The sequence below is a fragment of the Prionailurus bengalensis genome, chromosome C2, assembly GCF_016509475.1.
Source record: "Prionailurus bengalensis isolate Pbe53 chromosome C2, Fcat_Pben_1.1_paternal_pri, whole genome shotgun sequence".
Lineage (NCBI taxonomy): Eukaryota > Metazoa > Chordata > Mammalia > Carnivora > Felidae > Prionailurus > Prionailurus bengalensis.
Window position 1 is genome coordinate 92,564,930 of NC_057350.1, and position 24,677 is coordinate 92,589,606.

The window sequence follows — 24,677 nt, forward strand, 5'->3', positions numbered from 1 at the left end:
GAAAAGCTGGTCAAAGAAGTCTGTAGAATGGAGAACTGCCACTGTTAAAGTGGTAAGAAATATAGAATCTATGTTTATAACTGAACCCAAAATGTCCACATTATACAATAATATACAGTTGACCTTTGAACAATATGGGCTTGAACTATGCAGGTCCACTTATACATAGTTCCATAAATGTATTTTCTCTTCCTTATCATTTTAATAACACTTTCTTTTTTATAGTTTACTTTATTCTAAGAATATAGTGTAAAATACATATAACATACAAAATATGTGGTAATGAACTATTTATGTTATCACTAAGGCTTCCAGTCAGTAGCAAGTTATTAGCAGTTAATTTTGAGGAAGTTGGAAGTTATACACACATTTTCAACCACCTGGGGTATGACTCCCTAGGTCACCTGTACACTAAAGTACTTTTGTGATTTGTTAATCACCATAATTTTTTAAATAATTTATTTATCTAAGTAATCTCTACACCTAACATGGGCTCAAATTCATGACCCCAGATCAAGAGTCACATGCTCTTCTGACCAAGTCATCAGGGTACTGCCCCCCCCATCACCATAATATTTAAAGGTTCCTTATTAAGTTATTTTTGCTTAAAAAACAAATAAAATTTATCCTCTTTATATGTTATCTTAAAATGTATAAAAAGTGTAACCAAAGTTACCATTTCATCTCTCTCATTACAAAAGAATTACATAATGCATTTTAACATTTATAATGTATTTATAAGCTTTTATAATGTATGTTAACTAATGTATTTTCTAGAGTTAGAAAATGAATAAATTAAAATTGGTTATATTGCTTATTTCTTCTTTTACTAAAAATCATTTTCTTCACTTATTCTTAGTTTCCTCCAAAACTTTTTTAGACTGTTTAAAGAGAATTCATTGACATTTTTTATTTACAAATTGACATGTTATTTATTTTTAAAATTGCATTTCATACGGATTTACTTTGATGGAACATCTTATTATGAATCAAAAAGTAAGGAGGAGATGTGGAAAAGAATTTTACCATTTGTGACAACTGATCAGGGAAAGAAGGAGTCATAAGTGGTGAGTCTTTGAAGGAAGCCCCTGGTAGGTCAACTTATCCATTTTCCAGAGTTTTACATTTAATTCTGTCATCCCATACTATAAATATTGAGAGCCTCCTATGTGCAAAGTACTAAAATAGATCTTGAGAAAACACAGTGAATTAACCCAGGTTCTTGCTTCTAAAGACCTTATATTCTAATAAAAACATTTATATAGGTGTGAAGGAGGAAGATGACCTCTTTTATTATGTATAGTAACTAGTGCTGTGAGAATTTGACCAGCCAGATTTGAAGAGAACATCCAATATCAGATGAAGTCTTTCTAATTTAACTGCCACTATTCATAATTATATCTAAATTCCTAAGCATGGCTAAGCATGGCTCATGAGGACATTCATGATCTGCCTTATGCTTAATTCTTTATAGACATATCACGCTATCTTAAATACTCTACTTCAGACATTACAAACCACTCTGCAACTACAACTTAATCTTCCTCCACCTTCTACTGACACATCACTCCCTGAGCATCCATCTCGCGTCTGGCTTAGGTGCTCACTGCATTTATCCTATTGTACCCCATGCTTTTCCCTATTGTTTTCATTCATTATACTACCTTGTATTTGCCTATTTTTTGACTGACTGCCACTACATTGTGAGATCTTGAGAAGCATATACATATTCTTCACCATCATGTCGTCAATATAAAGTAAATGGCACATAATAAGTGTTCAATAAATATTTGTTGAATGAATGAGTGAATTAGTTCAACTTCTATTTCCAAGAGAAACAGAATATTACTAATTGGTCCATTCCATGATCTTTCAAGTAGAAAGCTAAATAATCTCAAATGACGGCACAATCTATAACCAATTATACTGATTAAAATCTCTTAAAGGATAATTATATGAAGATTTACTTTACTTTAATTTAATATCCATAATAAAAAAGCTGCTAGCAATTTGTAATTAGTTCCTTTTTTTTCCAAATCCATATTAACTCAGAATTCAAGTACCACTATGATACATTTATAGAAGATAATTCGTATAACTGCTTAGCACAGTACATGGTGCAGTACAAGACCTCAATAATGTTAGCATGATGGCAGGAGTGCACAATAGTGGACTGGTTTAGGGTGATGACAAAAATGAATATGTATCAATGATATTATGTACAAATTATACGAAAGACATGTATTCAAGATTATATTATAAAAAAATGATAAAAATTTAGACAGATTTCAAAATACAAGAAATGCATAGGCATATTACTTCCTTACAAGTAATATGGTTATTAACATTATTATTAGATTAAGCATGATAACAGCAAACCATTGTATTGGAGAAGAGAACGTGAAATATAATTGCATAATTTTACAGTGCTTTGTAATGCATGGAATAATTCTCTCCAATGTCCAAAAATGTAAGTAAACAATATTGACATCTGAATACTTTTGACAAAAACAGCAGTTATAGAGAGAAAGAGGGGAAAGGCTTTTATATTCTCTTAACTATTCAAACGGTTTTACAAATATTTGTAAAAAGTCACCAATAGAGGGCTTACCTGGGGTCAAATGAGAGAGGCCCTAAACCATCAAAAGTTATTTCCAGTGTCCAGCTGGGAGATCTAAAACAGAGAATAACAAAGACAGTTTGTGACAAAGCTGACACACAGTATTCTGGAAGGAGTGAAATCAATTGTGACATTTTTCATTTATTTGTAAATGCCTCTTTGGCAGTACACTCACTCAAAACGACAGTTGATTCTTACAGAATAGGGGAGGAGATGGTAAAATAGAGAAATCCTGACAGTTGCTTTAATGAGATTCTGTATTAGGGCTACACTAACATTTTCCCCCAACAAGGAGCTTGCCCTTCATTTTCAATATCATAATTCAGTAATTTGGAAAATGTTATCTCTATGAAAAACTAAACCAGTCAGTCCTTATAAGCCACTGCCAAGTTTATTTTCTTCTTATTTTTCAATTAGGAAAAAATGGTAAAACAAGTATCTGAATAAATGTCAGCCATATAGACTAATTATGTCTTCTTATTAAAAGAGTATTATTTTTTATTAAAAATGGCAATATGGACTATGACTGAACAAGTCAAGGCACACTTTCCAGTAAGTCAATATTTGTTTGAAAATATTAGAGTATAATTAAAGCTATATCTTAAAAGCCTTTAATTTTAATATTTTAAGTTCCTAAGGGAAAGGAAATTATCAGCAAAGTAGTTTCACTAGTCTTTATAATTTGAGCAACTCCAAATTAAGCAGTCTCAAGTCTCCATTTATTCATTCAATTGTTCTTTGATCATATGCTAAGTTCTTGGTGAAGTTGCAAAGCAACTGGCAAAAACTCACTTCTAAAAAACACATAAATTATGTGCATGGAAAACATGTGCAGGTAAAATGCAATCCAATCCTGGGCTACCCAGAATCTATTATTTATTTGTCAGCCAATAGGTATTTACTGAACTGGTAAACTGCATAAAGTCAAATATCTGTGAACAGCAAAATGAAAAAACATGCATTTTGGCATTTAATATGCCAGTACAATCTTTGGCATTATAGGTTCAAAGTCTAGATTCCAGAGAAGTGAACTAATTAAGAGACAGGAGAGAAGTAACAAGCTTTTGTTTCTAATTTTGTTGTCCATAAAGTAGAGTTAGTAATATTTACTGCATATGATTGTTAGGATTAAACAAATGTTGGGGGAGGAATAAAACACCTAGCAGAGTGCTTGGCTCATACACAGTAAGCTGTCAAAAATGATATACTTATAATAATTATAAGGCTTTATCTTGATCAAAACACATGACATCTTTCTCAAATACAACAGGAACATAAGTAGGAACATGAAATAGGAGGAAACCCTGGCTGTCAGGATACTATAATAAGAACTCTAGTTCTATCTCTCCCACTAATAGCCTCTTTGCAACTCAATTCTCTCATCACAAATATGGCACTGACACTCCTATCCTTACATAAAACCCCAACTTAGCTTGGCTATGAAAACTGTCTGGGTACTCCAAGTACTCAAATATTATACATTCTTTTGGAATATGGCCAGTAAATATGGCAGTGAGCACCATTTAAGTCTGGCAAATTAACCGTGGTCCAAGATTTGGGGGTGGTAATTTTACCCAGCTTGACAATGGTTAATTTTTAGTAATGCTCAATACAGCTGCAAAACTACTTAAGCAGGTAATGTGTACAGACTCATGAAAGTTTTTGTCTCCTTATTCTATCTTCAGTTTACCTACAACACTGGTTCTCAAATGTAGCTACATATTAAAATCACTAGGGGGATGTGTTCAATGCTAATATCTATGTGCAACCCAGACCAATTCAAAATATTTTTTTAAAAGCTTCCTAGGTAATTGTAATGTGCAGCCAGGGTTTAGAACCACTGGCCTACAGCTGTATCATTTCTCTAATAAACACTATTGGCTTTCTACCTATTTTTCTTCTTTTCTTTTCTGTGAATCAGAGCCTCTGATTCACCTTAGGTGTCTTTTCCTAAGAAACTCTGGAGTGAATGCTTATGCCCAGATTCAGGACAACTTTGATTTAGGCTCAGTGAATCATAGTGGTCCCAATTCCTTTGCCAGAGATTGACTTCAGGGTATATATGTTACCCTTATAAAATGGAAGGAATGTGTGCTGGGGTTCTGAGCAAAGTTTCCACCCTCCTAACAAAATGCTTTTTCTCCTGCTGTTACATATGGATATGATGCCTAAAACTGATGTAGTCATCTTGTAAGCATGAAGGAAGACAGTCTGAGGACAAAGCTAACATCTTGAGGATGGCAGAGCAGAAGGTTAGAAAGAAACAGAGTCTGTGATAATGTCATTCAGCTGCTGCAGTAATTTGTCCCATTTCTGAACTTATGTGAAACAAATTCAAACAGCATCAAAGCACTCTGTACTTACATGGCATCCCAACTATATTAAACCAACAAAGACGGGTATATCCCAAGTCTAAGTTTTGGTCAAAAATTTCTTTTATTGTTTAATTTTGAAATCCTTTATGAAGTAAACCAACCGGTGAAAAATGCTCCATTTTTTCTTACAAACCAGATAATTCTTAGTTTTATTTAAATGGCTTTATGGGGTGCCTGGGTGGCGCAGTCAGTTGAGCGTCCGACTTCAGCCAGGTCACGATCTCGCGGTCTGTGAGTTCGAGCCCCGCGTCAGGCTCTGGGCTGATGGCTCAGAGCCTGGAACCTGCTTCCGATTCTGTGTCTCCCTCTCTCTCTGCCCCTCCCCCATTCATGCTCTGTCTCTCTCTGTCCCAAAAAAAATAAACGTTGAAAAAAAAAATTTTTTTTAATAAAAAAAAATAAATGGCTTTATAACATTTATTTTTACTAAAAACTATTGTGCAATACACAATATAAGAAATTTAACAGCAGATCCCATCAAATAACTTTTTTCAGAAGTACTAATTTGTTCTAGTGTTTTATAGACAAACATAATGTACACAATTAAAATATATTTTCCTACAGCACATATACATACATATGTATATGTATACATATATAAATACATATAAATGCATATATATGCATATACATATATATATACACATATATAAATACATGCATGTGTTTGCTTTTTTAAGTTGTTGCCAGCCATATGGGGCTTAAAGTGGAGAAAAAAAATGTTTTTTTTAATATCCAACCACAACAATCACATGATTTCCTAATAACTTTGTTTTTTCTTTTGATTCTATATGTAGCTTGCTTTTATTTATTTATTTATTTGTTTGTTTGTTTGTTTGTTTATTTAATTTATAGCTTGCATTTCTTGAATGTAGTGAGTCTTATTATTAAATGCCCAGATTATAATTTTGGTTCCAAAATGTCCTCTCTTTTCTTTAAGTGGTATTTTCCTGACCCAGAAAATACTAGGGATACTTTGGAATGATGCTTTACTGTCAACCACACAGTTGGAATGAGATTAAAAGGGATTTGTTCCAAGATCTACTATGAAGTTTTAAAGTGGCTAACACTATAATTACCATGTTCCAATTTGACATTTTAAATCCAGTTACTTACAAAATCTCTAAGTTCCTTTGTGTTGCTTCTCCCTCTCTACATCCCATTTATAATTTCTGTATTATTTACTCAACAATGTAAAAAAACTACCAACACTTTTGTAGAAAAGGGGGAAACCAGACTATCCTTGGTAGATGGGCTCTGCTAGATAGAGAAGAAAACATACAGGAGTCTGAGCTTTTGGGAGCATCAGAAATGATCACACAGGAGAAAACATGAAGTGGAGCTGATGGAGGGCTCCATGACGTGATTTCTTCCCACATAACCCACCAAATCATCAATTAAGTTATAAATTTATAACTGTCATGGCATGCATAATATGATGGACTTCTTTGAAATCAATAGGGGATATAGTTTGGTGCAGGACCAAGTAAGTATAAAGGGCCGAAACTAAGTAGGTTCAATGAAGAAAGAAAAGAGTACTGGAAAACAAGAAGGGAAGAATTTCTGAGAACATTCCCTGCCCTAGAATAGATTAGGGTGTGAAACAAGCATTCAAGCCAATTTTCCCTCAGTATAGACTGGGAAATCTTAGTGTATTCTTTTGTCTACCTCACTATTCTATGAGCTCCTAAGAACAGTGTTATCTTGTACTCTTTGAATCACAACAGAACTCAATAAATGACTGAATTAGCTTCAAGTGGGGAAGCTCCTCCAAAAAGGGTCTTTTCATTTGCATACCACTCCCAAATCTAGGCAAGCTCTATACCCAACTTTCCTTTTCTACTCAAAATGTAAAAAAGACTGACCTCTCAACAGTGCTAAGAAGTTAGCAGAACTGAAAATATCATCGACAAGTTTGGCTTGAGGTCATCTCTGTAACTCCAAATCACTTACTGCTTAGCAGAGGGCCTAGGAGAGCATCCCACTCCTCAAGCCCTACTTATAAATCCTGACAACTACTACCAGTGAATAAGACTCAAAACCTTCCCCCAAAGTGTAGTATGTTTTCCTGAAATTCATCTGTAGCTCCGTGTTCCATTTCTGGTGTCTTTTTCACTCTGCTAAAGATGGGAGCATCCAAGAACATACTAATGTATCTGCACACTCTGAAAAGTTGTACATACTCATGTCTGTCTTCAATCCTTTTCATCCAAGGACTGGAACCTGACATCATCTCTGGAAGGACTTCCAAAATAGAGGCTTAATAAATGTCCCAAGCACTGAACTAAATTATACATCAAGTACACATTGTTTACTGTTTTTATTTATAACTATCCTTAGATAACAATTGCATCTACTTTTTGGACCACTTAAGTACAACCATTAGAATCAGATATTTTTATTTCAGAAGTATAGAATTAACACTGGTTTAAAAATTCTACAAATTTTTAAGAGGAATTTAATATTTTGTAGTTTATTTCTGGAGGCAAGCCCTTGTTTCTTGCGAATCCTAGTTCATTCATAGAAATATATGAGATGTCTTAGGAACCATTGGTATTTCAATATAAACGTTAAGGAAAGCTGTATTACAATGCAGACAGGTAATCCTGAGGCCCAGCAGAGCAATAATGATTAACAACACACTCTAGAGGGAGTATAAATTTTAATACTATCACTCATAAAATCCATGTTTCAAAGGTTACAAAACAGAATCAAGTTTACCAAAAAGCAAATAAATCATCTTGCTTTGGGGTTTCTTCTTTCATCTCTGATTTTTAAATAATCAGCACCATCTCCCCAGAGCAGATAAACAACACTTACAGGCAAATGAACTAGAGGAAGTTCTGAAATCCTTATAGAGGACTAACTCTCATTGGATTCTGATCCTAGTAAATTCTACTCGCAGTGTTTATTTAAATTTACATTTAAAAAGAGGAAGAAGACTCTAGGGAAGTGGCCTTTATATGGGTTTTATTTGCTGATGCTATGATGATGCACAATGCCTCTTCACAAGATTGCATGGGTTAGAGGGTAATCCCACTATCACTCTTGCACTGATGAGAGCTCTATGTGAGTGCTGATCTCACATCTGGTCTCCAAACTAAGACCAAACTAAAATAATCTAAAAACTATGCAAAGAGTCACAGAAATAATGACTAAAAAGGCTAGAATGAAATAAGTAAAAGTGAAAGAAAATGTAATGAAAATTGGCGAAGAATTCTGAGAAGAAAACACCACGCATACAAACATAAGGCCAAATAAGTTCAAACATCAATAGGGTTATTTTTAATGATGCTACTGGGAACTAAGACAATGATGTTCATGATAGCTTGGTTTTTTTTGTTTCATTGCTTTTGAATACCCATAATTTTATGTCTTCTTTTCAAGTCACATGAATTATGTAAGTCAATGTGCCTAACCTCAGTAAATTGCTTCAACAAATCAGCTTATAGTCTCACAAAAAATGTGATCATACAAGAGATGAATCACTTGTCCCATTCAATATTTTAATAGTCACATTTCCTATTTCCTATATTTGTAATATTTTATATTTTCTATATAGATAATCTTACAATGCCAATCATGCTACAGAAGTTTATAATATAAATGAAAGGAAAAGATTAACACATGAAACAATAGCCAATTTTTAGTCAATACTATTGATGCTCTTAGTAAAATCTAGTGAGGAAGGTAGTCTTCCCTGCAGAGAAAGTATGAAACAGCAATTTAAAATAAGCTCTCACATACATATTCAGATCTGTCTATTTTACAGATTAGGAAGCTTTTTTCTGAAATTGTTCAGATAGTAAATATTTTTAGCTTTGCTAGCCATCTCTGTTGCACCTTTTTAGCTTTGCTGCTGCAATGTGAAATAGCCATAGACAACATGTAAGAGCATGGTTGTGTGTGTTCCAATAAAACTTTGTTTATGAAAACAGCTGGAGGGCCATTGTGGACTGGGGAACATAACTTGACAATCCCCAGTCTAATTCACCATTTTGAGAAGTGATGAGTCCCATTTTCAATATGAAATAGAAAGCAAGAAAAGACTGAGGAAAGGTAGAATTTTTGTAGATACACCCTGAAATCCCAGAATATTAGAAACACTTATATTTAAATATAATTTTTAAAAAGTTTTTAATGTTTATTCATTTTTGAGAGAGAGAGAGAGATAGAGTGTGAGCAGGGGAGGGGCAGAGAGAGACAAGAATCAGAAACAGACTCCAGACTCTGAGTTGTCAGCACAGAGCCTGATGCGGGGCTCAAACTCACAAACTGCAAGAGCATGACCTGAGCTTAAGTCAGCTGCTCAACCGACTGAGCCACCCAGGTGCCCCCAAATATAATTTCAAAAACATCTGATGGATGCTTTTATTGGCTATTGTTTTATATTATCCATGCAAATTCCTCTCACCATTTAAGAACAGATTCTTTAGAATCCACCAATTAGGCAAAACATTTCCTGTCACTGAATTTCCTTGGCAATTGAAATAACTTTGACAAACATCTATACAACAAATTTTGACAATTAAAACTTACTTACATTTTAAAAACAAAAATAAAAGACATCTTTCTATCACTCAGATGTGCCCCAATTTTATACCTCTTTCCTGGAAATCCAAATATTTCAATACATTGGAAAGTAAAACAGAGGCAGCGGGTTGGGTAGCTCAGTCAGTTAAGTATCTGACTCTTAGTTTTGGCTCAGGTCATGATCTCACAGTTCATGGGCTTGAGCCCCACATTGGCACTGACAGTGTGGAGCCTGCTTGGGATTCTCTCTCTCTCTCTCTCTCTCGGCTCCTTCCCTGCTCCCTTTCTCTGTTTCTGTCTGAAAATAAATCAACAAACTTAAAAAATAAAAATAAATAAATAAAAGAAAGAAAGAAGAAAGTAGAACAGGATAAAATTATCGTTAAGTACAAGTATCCTTAAGCATCATGACAACTTCCATCATGTAATATATCACAAAACATTCAAAATTCTGAACAGAAAATATTAGTAATTGTAACATGGTTCTCAATTATTCCAGTGATAAACCACTAATAAAAATGTCAGCTTTATAAAATGTAACTGGCAAACACTAGCTAGCTATTTAAAAATCCAGCCTATTAAGACTTAACTTCTCTATTGTTTCCTATAGAAAAGTTATAAAAAGTGATCATGATCTAGTTTTCCCAAATGATAATAAAAATAAATAATGATTAATTATTATAGGCCAGTCAATATTTGAAGTACTATATATTTATTAAATCATTTAATACCCAATCCTATGTCATGCACACAGTATTATTATTCTCATTATACAATGAGGAGAAAACTGCCAGAGAGAGGTTATATAGCTTGCCCAAGGTCACACGTCTACTAAGTAGCAAAGACAGGATTTGAAAACCAAGTGTTCCAGGCTCCGAATGCAAATGAGGTCAAGGCCATGATTCAGGGTCTACGCAGGAATGCTAGTCTACTGGCACAGCCAGTGTGCTCTACACTCTAGAAAAAGTCACCACTGGCAAAGATAATGAATCAAGAACTAAAGGTGAACACAGAGAAGTACAAGCCAAAAGTGACAGATGATGAGAGAGGGAACCTCCTGAAAGTTTATATCTGGGGAACCAAACTCATTTTTTCTACAAATGCTACAGGTCAGTAATGCTCCTTGTAGACCTGCCAAACACATTTATTCCAGGCTTTGGAATCAGCTTAGCCTGTTTAAATCCTAAGTCCATACTACTTACCAGGTCATTTTTTGATTACTTATATAATTTATGAAATGCAGACTCCTGCTGTATAAAATAAAGATAATAATCAGAATTGTTATTCAGGAGTGTTATGAAAATTAAATAAGCTCATAAGGGCCTGATACATACTAGGTGCCCTCAAAATGTAACTGCTATTATTATTCAGGATTTTGTTTGTTTTTAATTACAGAAGTGGCAAATGGTGTTTATGTTAAAAGACACCAGACATCTGAATAAAAAGACAAAATGTATCCAAACACCTAAATGGCTTGTCTATATAACTCTGAGTTCCTCAAAATTTACTGATTATCTCCTATATGCTAGAAATCACATTTAAAAAAAAAACAGTTGTGATTAGTCATAAAAACAACTCTCTAGAAGACTGACTGAATTTTTCACTTTCATCTGAACATATTACATGGATACTATTGTTATTTCAATATTTCAACTCATAGAACTACCTACCTTATCTGTGACTACAGTATGCTTTGATGATCCCTTCAGTCTTCTGCAAGCCTTACAGGGCCAGGAAGGCTCAACACCCTCTCTCACAACTCCATCTGCTTATTTCTAGTTTAAAGCAACCTCCTTCATCCATTTTCCCCAATGTGTCACATAGAAATATTAACACTGGGGTGTCTGGGTGGCTCAGTAAATTAAGTGTCTACCTTTTGGTTTTGGCTCAGGTCATAATCTCATGGTTTTGTGGGTTAGAGCCCCTCTGCGCTGACAGCGTGGAGCCTGCTTGTGACTCTCTCTCTCTCTCCCTCTCTCTCTGCCCCTTCTCCACTTGCACTGTCTCTGTCTCTCTCAAAATAAATAAACTTATTAAAAAAAGAAATATTATCATTTATCACTGTCTATATGTGCACCAAAGATAAAAAAAGAACTGTATTACTGAATGCCATCTGATATATTTGTGATTAAATGAGGTGGTGACAAACATTTTAATGTAGCTAAATCACACACCACTAAAATTTTCAATATATTGTATTAATTATGTAACATTGGGCACAATCATAAAGAAACAGATCATATTTCAATGAGCTTTTGTTAATTTAAGAGAGGAAAAAATAGAAAGACATACAAATGAACAAAAAAATAAATAAGGAGACCAACCATATTTATAGAAACAAAGTCTTTTTTTGTCATTTTCTCTTAACAGAACTGTCTGAATAGGCAGTTTTCCAAAGAATATGTGCAGATAGCCACAAGCACATGACAAGATGCTCAACATTACCAATCATCAAAACAATGCAAATCAAAATACACTGAGATATTACCCCAATGCTATTAAAATGACTATTATCAAAAAGACAATAAATAAGTGGTGGTGACGATATGGAGAAAAGGGAAACCTTGTGCACTGTTGGTGGGAAGGAAAACTGGTGTAGCCACAGTGGAACAGTATGGAAGTTCCTCAAAAAATTAAAAATGGAACTATAATACAATCAGCACTTTATGCAAAGAAAAAGAAAACACTAATTTGAAAAGATATATGCACCCCCATGCTGTGACATTATTTACAACATCCCAGACCAGGAAACAACCTAAGTGTCCATGCATAGATGATGAATCAATAAAGAAAATGTGGTATGTATATAAAATGGAATCTTTTTCAGCCATAAAAAGGAATGAAATCTTGCCTTTTGCAACAACATGGATTGACCTCAGGGCATTATGCCAACTGAATTAAGTCAGACAGAAAAGATAAATGCCATATGATCTCACTAATATGTGGAATCTTAAAAAAAAAACAAGCTTATAAATACAGAAAATAGATTGCTGGTTGCCTAAGGTAAGGAGTGAGCAAAGTGAGTGAAGGGGGTTAAAAGGTACAAACTTCCAGTTATGAAATAAATAAGTCAGAGGGCTGTAATAAACGGCAAGGTGACTGTAGTAAATAATACAGTATTGCATACTACATCCACTAGGACAGTGGATCCTGAAAGCTCTCATCACAAGAATATAGAATTTTGTAGCTATGTAAGGTAACAGATGTTAACTAGACTTGTTGTGGTGACTGTTTTGCAATATATACAAATATAAAATCATTCCCTTCCACATCTGCAACTGACATAATGTGCCAATTACACCTCAATAAAAAGAAAATGAAGTGCATACTGTTCTTGTACTCTGTTCCACAAACTAACTTTAAAAAGAGGAAAAAAGCAAAATAATGTTAGAGCATCATACAATTGTGATGATTAAAATAATAAGAAATATAATTGTTATATTTAAGCACAGGTCGAAAATAATCTGTCAATATAAGAATAGCAAAGTCATAAATAAAAAATACCCCACAGACGAGAAAAATAGGCAATATAAAGCCTCAGGTGGGTTAAAGTTAATGTGATTAGTTCTGGCACACAGCAAAATCCTGTAAGATAGAATTATCTTTCAACTGTTTTCAATTCATCCAGCTAGCGCTAAGCAGTTATTCTTCTTGTTACTCCATTTTTGTTATCCTGTTTTAGGTTCTGTTTTTATACTTAAACCAACCTATAACATATCTTTGTTACTGGAAAGCTTAAAAAAGTGCACTTGTCTAAGAGAAGTAGACAAAAATTTCAGAATACTTTATTAGGTGACCATAATTGATTAATGCTTTTAAAGAGGGTATTTTTGATGTGGATTAAGCCACAAAACTATATCAAAATGACAGAATATGAGTTACAATGATAAAAATGTGGATTTATTATGTACAACCAAAATTTATGTATATAAATTATTTGTTTTCCTCATGCGAGACTCCACACTGACCCCAATGGCACTGCTGTTGTTTAAGCATTTTTAATAAAATAAATGAGTTTGTTAAATATCAATCTCATCATCTAACAACGTTAGTTGCCTCTAAGTTCATAGTGCGCTGTGACTACCAAAATAGTCCATTCAAACTTGGGCTGTATTAATACCAGGACAAATTACAGGACACATAAGATAATGATTCCACTGTATTCTGTGGGACACATAGAATGCCACTGTACATGGCATTTTTTGAAAGAGATATTGGAAACATGTAAGTAAAAGAAAGACAGTGAAGGAAAGACATGAAGCGCAAAAAGAAACAAAACCTTTCATTCATTCATTCATTCATTCATTTCAGCAACTTGCCAAGGGCAAGCTTGGTCTTCAGGTTGAATATTTTGGATGATCTTGTTTCAATGACTTATGAGGAAATTATTTACTTCGAAAATGTTATCGTCATATTTAAAAATCTAAAATCTTTAATTAAGCTCTCTCCAAATTTTGGTGTGAACCATGATTATTACTTCTAATAAACTCTCATTAATAGAATTTGTTTGGCATTTTTGTAGGTGCGTTGTCTGTGTGTGAGAGAGACAGAGATAACGAAGAGGAGAGATATTTTGCTGACTCAGAGAAATTATGAGATACCTTTGTAATGTCAGAGATTTTTCTATCTGAATAATTCAAATCACTGAGCCTTTACCTTGAAAAAGTCCAGAGTACAAAGAGATTTATCATGTAAGGGCTACTTTCTTAGAAAGTCTTTCTTAAAATGTCTGCTTTGCTAAAAAGTTGACCAGGTCTCTGGTCTTTGAAAGAGCAACTGGGACAATCATGTGTTCAATGCAACTAGAATACATCTGAACTTTTGGGGGCACCTGGGTGGCTCAGTCGGTTAAGCGTCCGACTTCAACTCGGGTCACGATCTCATGGTCCGTGAGTTCGAGCCCCGTGTGGGGCTCTGGGCTGATGGCTCAGAGCCTGGAGCCTGCTTCCGATTCTGTGTCTCCCTCTCTCTCTGCCCCTCCCCCGTTCATGCTCTGTCTCAAAAATCAATAAACGTTAAAAAAAATTTTTTTTTAAAAAGAATACATCTGAACTTTTTAATAGTTTATCTATCTTCTCCTTCACACATCAACTGGCTGCAAAATGGGTAAAGAGAAGAAGCCTGGGCTGGAGAACCACATTTATAAAGTCCTATTAACAAAAGTAAACATAAATGTTGAAAGTATTCAATCCGATTGTGACATGGAATATTGAGGAGGTATGGCAAGAGAGGAAGTTAGACATGTAACCAAAGACCAGAAAATAAAGGGCTTACAGGTCATGTTAAGGCAATTAGATTTATTCTGAGGTCAATAAAGAATACTTGAAATATCTGAAGGAGGACTATGATTTATGTTATAGTTAAGTCATTCCTCTATCCCAAGTGCGTAGAATGAATTTGGAAAGACTACAAGCAAAAAGAGACCAGTTAGGAAATGGTGGCATTACACATATGAAACAGGATGGTGGAGTCAACAAAAGTGTTTAAGATAGATGTGGAGATGGATGTCAACTTTGGAAATGGATATCAAGGCAAATATAAATATGAAAGCTATTAGGAAGTTAGAATTACCTAGACTTGTTAATTAACTAATTTTGAGAAATAAGGATAGTACAACACATCAGGTGGAGGCACAGAAAAAGAAATGGACTTGGGAAGGAAGAGAGGTAGATGGTCTCTAACCAGCCTGCCATCCAACCTGTCAACCTTGGGCCTGGTTTATATTTAAATAAGTTTAAAAAGTTGGCAATCAAAAATATTTTTAAAAATCACTTTGCATAAAAAAAATATGCCTGAACCATTACTAGATGGAAAGTCTTATTTAAAAAAACTTTTTTTTTAATTTTTAAATTTATTTTTGAGAGAGAGAGACACACACAGCATGAATGGGGGAGGGACAGAGCGAAGGAGACACAGAATCTGAAGCAGGTTCCAGGCTCTGAGCTGTCCCCACAGAGCCCAACACGGGGCTGGAACTCACGAACTGTAAGATCATAACCTGAGCCTAAGTCAAATGCTCAACCAACTGAGCCACCCAGGAGCCCTGGAAAGTCTTATTTTTAATTTTTTTTTAATGTTTATTTTTGACAGAGAGACAGAGCATGAGTGGGGGAAGGGGGAGAGAGAGAGGGAGACACAGAATCCGAAGCAGGCTCCAGGCTCTGAGCTGTCAGCACAGAGCCTGACGCAGGGCTTAAACTCACAGACCCGGAGATCATGACCTGAGCCAAAGTCGCACGCTCAACTGACTGAGCCACCCAGGCGCCCCTGGAAAGTCTTATTTTTAAAGATAAAACTTTAAATGATAGACCCAAAAGCAATTTGTTCATAGGTAGTTTATTGACATGCCAAACAGCATTGGTCCACAGAGTGTGTTTTAAAAATTATTTGCCAAACTTTAAAAAATCAGGAAATTACACACACACACACACACACACACACACACACAGATTTTTAACTTCTCTATACAACTGGAAGATCTCACAACTGTGGGCCATCATACCCACATAGCAAGCACTGGCTGAAGCTGGTTAATGACTACTTCCCCTAAATATGGCGTTTACTCTCCAGTTTGTAGAGATTCCCCGAATTCCCCCACTTTCTCACCAGCATAGAGGGAGGCCTTGTGTTCGTTACAGATCACTTTCACATTCATTCACCTATTTTACTTATATGACTTCTACAGGCATTTGAGTTTTAGTTATTTTTTAAATGACATTCCAGTTTCAGGAAGAAATCATCAAGGGACAGAAACATACTGGAAAGTTCTGAAAGAAACATGTAGAAGGATGTGAGCAAGATAACAGAATAATAATCCACTGTACCACCATTTAAAGAATAGGGGCGCCTGGGTGGCTCAGTTGGTTAAGTGTCCAACAGCAGCTCAAGTCATGATCTTGCAGTTCATGAGTTCAAGCCCCGCGTCGGGCTCTGTGCTGACAGCCTGCTTTGGATTGTATCTCCCTCTCTCTCTGCCCTTCCCCACTCATGATCTGTCTCTCAAAAATAAATAAACATTAAAAAAAAACCAGACTAATCAGAAAGCATTTATGTAGCTTGGTGCCACGTATCACTTGTGCCAATCTGGCCTTATAACCGAATCAAATACTTTCTCTTCAAGAAAGAACAATTTGCAAATTTTCAACTTGAATTTAAAACATCTCAAAACTAATCAAGAGCAAAATCAACTATTCATTAGCTAAATATCTCATCTAGATTTTCTTCAGGTAGAAGTTCTTAAAACTGATGAAGAAGAAAAAAAACAATATCCAAGATAAAAGCAGAAACACTTGCCATGCTACATATTACCTTACCAGGAAAAGAAAATCCTAATATATGATCAACACTATTTTCAATGAAATCTAGCAAGCAAACATGATTTCAAGAATATGAAAAGGAACTGCTAGGATAATTGTTTGGGATGTACTACAATTAAAGATGAAAAATCATACTGATTTTTATGACAAAAGAATGTTTTATTGGCATAAATGAGCAGTCCCTTATGTAATATTTAATAATCAGTAGATGATAGGTAAATAGCAACAACTCCCCCCCCAAAAACAAAAATCCAAGTCTTAATTGGAATGTGAAAATTTGTTCATTTTCTCTAATAATATAGAAAACAAACAAAAAACAAGAATCTTCAAGTTGAAAACAACTTCACATTACAATCAACACTGAAAATGTAAGTATTTTACTATAGGAAAATCACATTGATTTGAAAAATAATTTTTGTGTGCCTGGGTGGCTCAATCGGTTGTGTCTGACTTCAACTCAGGTCATGATCTCACAATTAGGGGGTTCAAGCCCATCAGCCTCTCTGCTGTCAGTACAGAGCCTGCTTGAGATCCTCTGTTCCCCTCTCTCTCTGCCCCTGCCCTATGCACACACTCTCTCAAAAATAAACAGTTAAAATTAATTTTAAAAGTAACTATAGCAAGGGAGCTTTTCACAACTAATTCTTAGCTAATACTTTTTAAATATACTGTTAAAAAACCTAAGGAATAATTTAGAAACTGTAATACTACTGTCAAATATTAGGGTTTCAAATTCATTCATTTCTTGATTTTTTTTCTATTTTTCAAATTTTGTGATTTTTTTCAAATTTCAAAAAAAGTTACTATTTTTTCTGTGTATAACATTTATAAAAATGACTTAAGTTTGAAATTCCTTCCCATTAAGCATAAAAACACGCTTTTCATAATTTCTTTCATCAAGTGAAAAATTAGTAGAAATTTAGCAATAACAGAATTGTATATCATAGGAGTTGTTCACAAACTATACATACTCATGATTTAAAACAAAGGTAATATAAAAACAAACCACTTTTATTAGACGACAGTATACAGATCAATTTTAATCATCTTTGTTCGGTAATAACTTCATAGGAAGCCTTTCAAATTAATCCAAATGAGTTCTACTAAGATTATATTCGATGAAGTGGTTTTCCTAGGGCAACTATGAGAAATGAGCTGTTTGTTCCAGTCATTTCATAAAGGCTTGATGGGCCCTTTCAAAAACTCTTGGTTAGTAAAGTCGAATTACCAAGTAAGACTGAAGTGTCTGCAAACAGAAGGTGAGCTACTGTGTCCTGATGTCAAAGTAGTAATTTCCTTTCTCCCCAGGAAGAAAATATAAGCATCTCAGGGTAGGTAATATTCCCTTTCATATATACAGCAGTGGAGCAAATGAGCAGATGCACAACTGATGTCTGAAAACACATTATTTTTAAAATATAATAATTGCTTATAACTAAGATTGCTATCTGAATACTGACAAGAAGCATGGGGTGGGGCAGGGTGGAGTGAAGTCGATATTTTAGAGGTACTTGTTCCTGGAATGTAACATTTACAAAGCTCCACTAACAGAAAACAAAGGGAGACAGTACAGAGAGCATGATCACCAAAGTATCTATTTGTCAGTATTGTAGATTAGTATGAAACCAATAATAAATGTCCTATGGTATTTTGGTAGCAAAAGACATACTTGGATCAATCTGCCCTCTTTTGTTAATGTTTTTATTTGAGTACAGTTGACACACAATGTTAATAAGTTTTAGGTGCACAATGTAGTGATTCAACTTCTCTATACATTATGTTGTGCTCACCACAAGTGTAGCTACCATCTTTCACAATAGGACAGCATTACAGTAACATTGACTATATTCCCTATGCTGTGCTTTTCATTCCTGTGACTTATTCATTCCATAACTGGAAGCCTCTATCTCTCCTTCCCCTTTACCCATTTTGTTCATCGCCTTATACCCCTACCTCAGGCAAACATCAGTTTGTTCTCTGTATTTATAGGTTTGTTCTGCTTTTTGCTGGTTTATTTATTTGATAGATTCTACATGACTGGAATTATATAATATTGGTCTTTCTCAGTCTCACTTATTTCACTTAGCATAATACCCTCTAGGTCCATCATGCTCTTGCAAATAGCACAATTCTTATCCTTTTTATGGCTGCGTAATACTCATGTCTGTGTGTGTGTGTGTGTGTGTGTGTGTGTGTGTGCACGCACGTGTACCACATCTTCTTTATCTATCAGTGGAAAGTTAGGTTGACTGTCCATACCTTGACTGTTGTAAATCATGCTGCTGCAACAAACATAGGGGTGCATGTATCTTTTCAAATTAGTGTTTTTGTTTTCTTTAGGTAAATATCCAGTAGTGGAACTACTGGATCATATGGTATTGACATTTTTAATGTTTTTAGAATCATCATAATGTTTTCCACACTGGCTATACCAATTTTTTTCCCACCAACAGTGCATGAAGATTCCTTTTTCTCCCCATCCTTGCTAACACATTATTTCCCGTGTGTTTTTACATTTTTTTTTACTGTAGCCATTCTGACAGGTATGATATCTCATTGTGGTTTTGATTTGCATTACTTGATGATTAGTGATGTTGAGAATCTTTTTATGTGTCTGTTGGCCATCTGTATTTCTACTTTGGAAAAATATCTATTCAGGTCTTCTACCCATTTTTAATTGGATTGTTTGGGGGTTTTTTAGTGTTAAGTTCTTTATATATTTTGGATATTAACCCCTTATTGCATATAGCATTTGGAAATATCTTCTCTCATTCAATAGAATGCCTTTGCATTTTGTTGATTTCCTTATCTGCTTCATTTCTGAAATCTCTTTAGAATACTGAGTTTGAATTCATTTGAAAACATTCTTTATAAGAAATTTCACAGGTGACTATTTTATGACCTCAACTAGATACTAACATTCTTGGATGTAGGTATCACACCACTCTTTCTTCTGATTAGCCTGATGGTACCTAGTGTAGCATTTTAAAAATGATGACATACAAATAATTCTTTGGGGAACAAAAATCAATAAAATAGTAACATTACTGAGTAAAAAAGCAGTACTGTTATTTTCCAAATTATATTTATTCTGTTCAGGAATTGATAATAAAATGTAATATGGTCAATTAAAAAAATAAGAATATTTATATATTTTTGAAGAAACAATAAGAAATAAGATGATAGCTAACATAATCACTTATGAAAAAGAGCCCTAAATTTGAAAGAGGATCAATGAATAATATATAGATAATTTAATCTATCCATGCATACAACTCATTTTCATTTCCCTAAAACAGATTATTAAATAACTACTTAGTAACTAATTAATTCTATTAATAGTGAAACAAGTAAAAATGTAGATAATCCTCAAACCCATGGGCATAAATGAATATATGTATTTCATATTAGATATCTTGAATTAGAAACTATACATATATATACACATATATATGTATGCATATATTTTTATGTATTGTAGATAACTTTCATATGGGTCTTCACATAATTAATTATTTTCTTATGAAACTTATACAAGACTATGATTAAGGCGGGAGCATCTAGAGTGCCACCACAGCCATCAAATCTCCTAGGAATAATATACATCTTCAATTTTAAAAAATTAAAATAGAAATAAATTGCATCATTTTATAAATTCAGTGAGATGAAAAATTCATTATCTCAACAGTGGGCACCAGAATTTAGAAAACAATAATTGATGATTCACTTTAGGTAAAGCAACCGAAGTGTCTAGTACATTCCAGTAAAACCAAAAAGACAGCTTAACCTTTTTGCACTAGAAGTGATCAAAACTTAAATATGGGCAGGGAGAGAGCCAAGAGCTGAGAAGCAGAGAAAGAGAAAAAGAGACATTAGCAAGACTAAATTAGGCAAAGACAGGGCACAGGGTTGAAAACAGGTAAAATGAAATTCTGATGTTGAGGTAACAGACGGACTTTAAAAACAGGGATGTCTCATATTTTATGTGAAATTGTGTGTATTATGACATCACAATCCTGGCCTTCCAAACCCAAACACTTAATAAAATGTAACCTCATATGCCTTTTGTGAATGGACTCTGTAATGAAGTTGAGTCTCACATCTGGGTCAACACAATAGGGAGTAAACTGAGGAAGCACAAAATGACAAGAGGATCTTTAAAACGAATCTATTCAATAAAAGCAGGAGCTCATAAAAACAATAGTGACAATATGAAACACTTCTTTTACTCTACCTCTGCAAGGGATTTTGGACTTCACAGGACATGATATGGGGCTCCAGATAATCTTACCAATATATAAAAAAAAAGATATATTCTAAGAAACATCATAAATTAAATGAAGTTAGAAACATGCTAATTGAATAATTTTAAAACTAACTATAACTGAAGAACAGATTCATTTAAAAATAGATAAAATAATTAAGTTGGTGTGACATTGGTGACAAATAAATAAATAAATCTGTAACAGAATGAATAATCCAGAAACAGATGGACGTATATACAGTATCAACATATCACTGGAATTCAAGCTTATCTTTTGACATTGTATGTCTTGTTCAAAAGAAATTCTAGGCTTCAACTTCAATAAAGATGAAGTAACAGAAACCAGACTTACCACTTCCACTTTAAACAAGAAAACCAAAATAAATATATGAAAACACTGTTTTCAGACATTAAACAACAGTAACATTGGACTGTTACTTCTAAGAGAAGGGAAACAAGAAAGATGAGTCTTATGATTGCCCCAGTTTGTTACTTGGAGGCAGTCTCCAAGAAGTATCATGGAAGGAAGAGGACAAATAGACCTTGGATGTCTCACTATGTTAAGGAAATAGGAGTTTGGGAAGACCAGGCAGTTGAATTTGTAGGAAAGAATACCAAGGATACAGACACTGCACAGAGACAGCTCTAAAAATCTGCATGGAGGTCCATTTCAGGAGTTAGGTGGCTACTGATTTGGCCTATGTGAGGAGAAATCACTGGAGACCAGGAAAAGACTCACTGGAAAACAGTAGAATGAACAATTGGCAGAGTTCACAGTATTTGGGAAAAAGATTTCCACCACTTAGGAGAGACATCAAAAAATACTGAGGGACATCCAGAGGAAACTCTAGAAAGTCTTGCCTTAGTGAAAGCATACAGAGGGGAGAAAAAGACATCCTTAACTACAAAAGAATAAAGATGAGAATTATATTCAATTTCTCATCAGAAACTGAGAAACAAAAGACAATGGAGAATGCTTCAAACACTGAAATAAAAAAAACAACACAAAAATAAAACCATCAATTCAGAAACCTACACTCAACAAAAACATTTTTCAGTAATTAAAGTGAAGAAATATTTTTTCAGACAAAAAATTGAGAGAATTCTTTGCCAGCCCATAAGAACCACAAAAAGAAGTCTTCAGGTAGAAGTAAAATGATATAAATGGAAATTTTCATCTATGCAAAAGATGAAGAGTAATGAAAATGGTAAATACATGGGTAAATACAGAGCATACTGTTTCCCACTTTAATCATTTTTAAATAAATATTTATTCACTATTTATTTTCAGAGAGGGAGAGACACAGAGAGAGAGCACACAAGCAGGGGAAGAGCAGAGAGAGAATCCCAAGCAGGCTCCATGCTGTCAGCACAGAGCCCAACACGGAGCTCGATCCAATGACCATAAGATCACGATCTGAGCTGAAATCGAGTCAGATGCTTAACTGACTGAGCCACCCAGGCACCCCCCATTTTAATCATTTTGAAAGATAATCATATAAGAAAAATAATAGTGAATTATTGTAAGTTCTTTAACATACAGAGAGGTAAAATTATAAAAGCAAGAAAACAAGAAGGTATGGGGAAATAAACAGTGTATTTTTTATTACTCTTACATTTACATGAGGCAGCATAATATTTGTTGGTGAACTGAAAAGTTAGAAATAATGCAGACTTTGGGGTAACCGGTAAACAAATAAAAAGGTACAGATGGGAAAAAACAGTGAATACAAAATGGAATCATAAATTATATTCATTTTATCTAAAAAAAGGGAAGGGGGAGAAGTAACAAAGAACAGATAAGAGAAATAGAAAACAAATATCAAGAACAGTTGATTAAAAAAAAGAGAGAGAGAGCTGATTTAAACCCAAACATAGGAATAATAACTTAAGACTATAAATGATTTGAAAAATCTAATTAAAAGGTAGAGATTGAATAAAAACTATATATTAGCTACCAATAAAAATTACTGTAAGTATGATGACACACAGATTAAAATTTAAAAATGGAGGAAGAAACAATCTGGAAACACTATTTAAAAGAAAACTAGAATGGCTGCATCAACACCAGAAAAGAAGACCTAAAAGCAATGGATAATATCAGGATGAAAAGGATAATTACATAGTGTTAAAGGGGTCAATTTACCAAGAGGACATAACATTCCTAAAGGTTTATTCATTTAATAAAATATCTTTTAAAAACATGAAGTAAAAACTGGTGGAATGTAAAGAGAAATACAAAAATAGCAATTACAGTAAGATATCTGAACATGTCTTTCTCAATCATTGGTATAACAAGTACAGAAAAAATAAGTATATAGAAGACTTGAAAAATATTATCAATTGCCTTGATCTAATTAACATCTGTAGAACATTTTTATTTCATGTGCACGTTGAACAATCACCACAATGAACAATACTCTAGGTCATAAGACAAATTCAATAAATTAAAAAGATTGCAACTATACAATGTATGATACCACGATGGAATTAAATGAGAAATCAGTAACAAAAATGTATCTGGAAACTCCACAATATTAGATTCCAACACTAATCTAATAACAATACTCTTGTAAATAACACATGGGTCAAAAGGGAAAAAAAACATAATACATTAAGAAATATATCAATTGATGGGGCACCTGGGTAGCTCAGTCAGTTAAGCATATGACTCTTGATTTGGGCTCAGGTCATAACCTCACAGTTCAGGAGATCAAGCCCTATGTCAGGCTCTGTGCTGACAGTGTGGAGCTTGCTTGGGATTTTCTCTGTCTCAAAATAAATAAATAAAATTAAACTTAAATTTTAAATTATACATATAGGGGCGCCTGGGTGGCGCAGTCGGTTAAGCGTCCGACTTCAGCCAGGTCACGATCTCGCGGTCCGGGAGTTCGAGCCCCGCGTCGGGCTCTGGGCTGATGGCTCAGAGCCTGGAGCCTGTTTCCGATTCTGTGTCTCCCTCTCTCTCTCTGCCCCTCCCCCGTTCATGCTCTGTCTCTCTCTGTCCCCAAAATAAATAAACGTTGAAAAAAAAAATTAAAAAAAAAATTATACATATAATATAAATTAATGTATATTAATTATATTTATATAATTATATAAGTTATATAATATAAATATATTATATATAAGTTATATATAATGTAATTTATATGTTTTTATATATATACAAAGAAAACGAAAACACCCCATATCATAACTTGCAGATGCAACTAAAACAGTGCATAGAAAGAAATTTGTAGCATTAAATGCTTATGTTAGAAAAGAAGGAAATTGTTAAATCATTTTCCTTAAGTTTCTACCTTAAAAAACTAAAAAGAATAAACAAGGAAATTAAGCACAAAATAGACAGAAGGAAGAAAATAATAAAGGTAAAAGCAGATATCTCTGAAATAGAAGACAGACAAATAATACAGAAAAATCAGTGAAACCAAAAACTAGTTATTTGAAAGAATCAATAAAATTGATAAAATTCCAAACAGATTAATCAAGGAAAAAGAGAAATGACAACAAATTACCAATATCAGGAATGAAAGAGAGGACATTACTCAGATTACAGACAAAACCAT

General features: G+C 34.0%; 1 protein-coding gene across 1 annotated transcript in view; it reads right to left on the reverse strand.

Moving 5' to 3' along the window:
* The window catches only part of NAALADL2 (N-acetylated alpha-linked acidic dipeptidase like 2), a 1,353,396-nt gene that overhangs the window by 1,256,589 nt on the left and 72,130 nt on the right, over positions 1–24,677 (reverse strand). Inside the window, exon 2 of the mRNA XM_043594881.1 lies at positions 2,612–2,674. The gene's annotated coding sequence lies outside the window, so the exon portion shown is untranslated. The remainder of the gene's footprint in view (positions 1–2,611; positions 2,675–24,677) is intronic.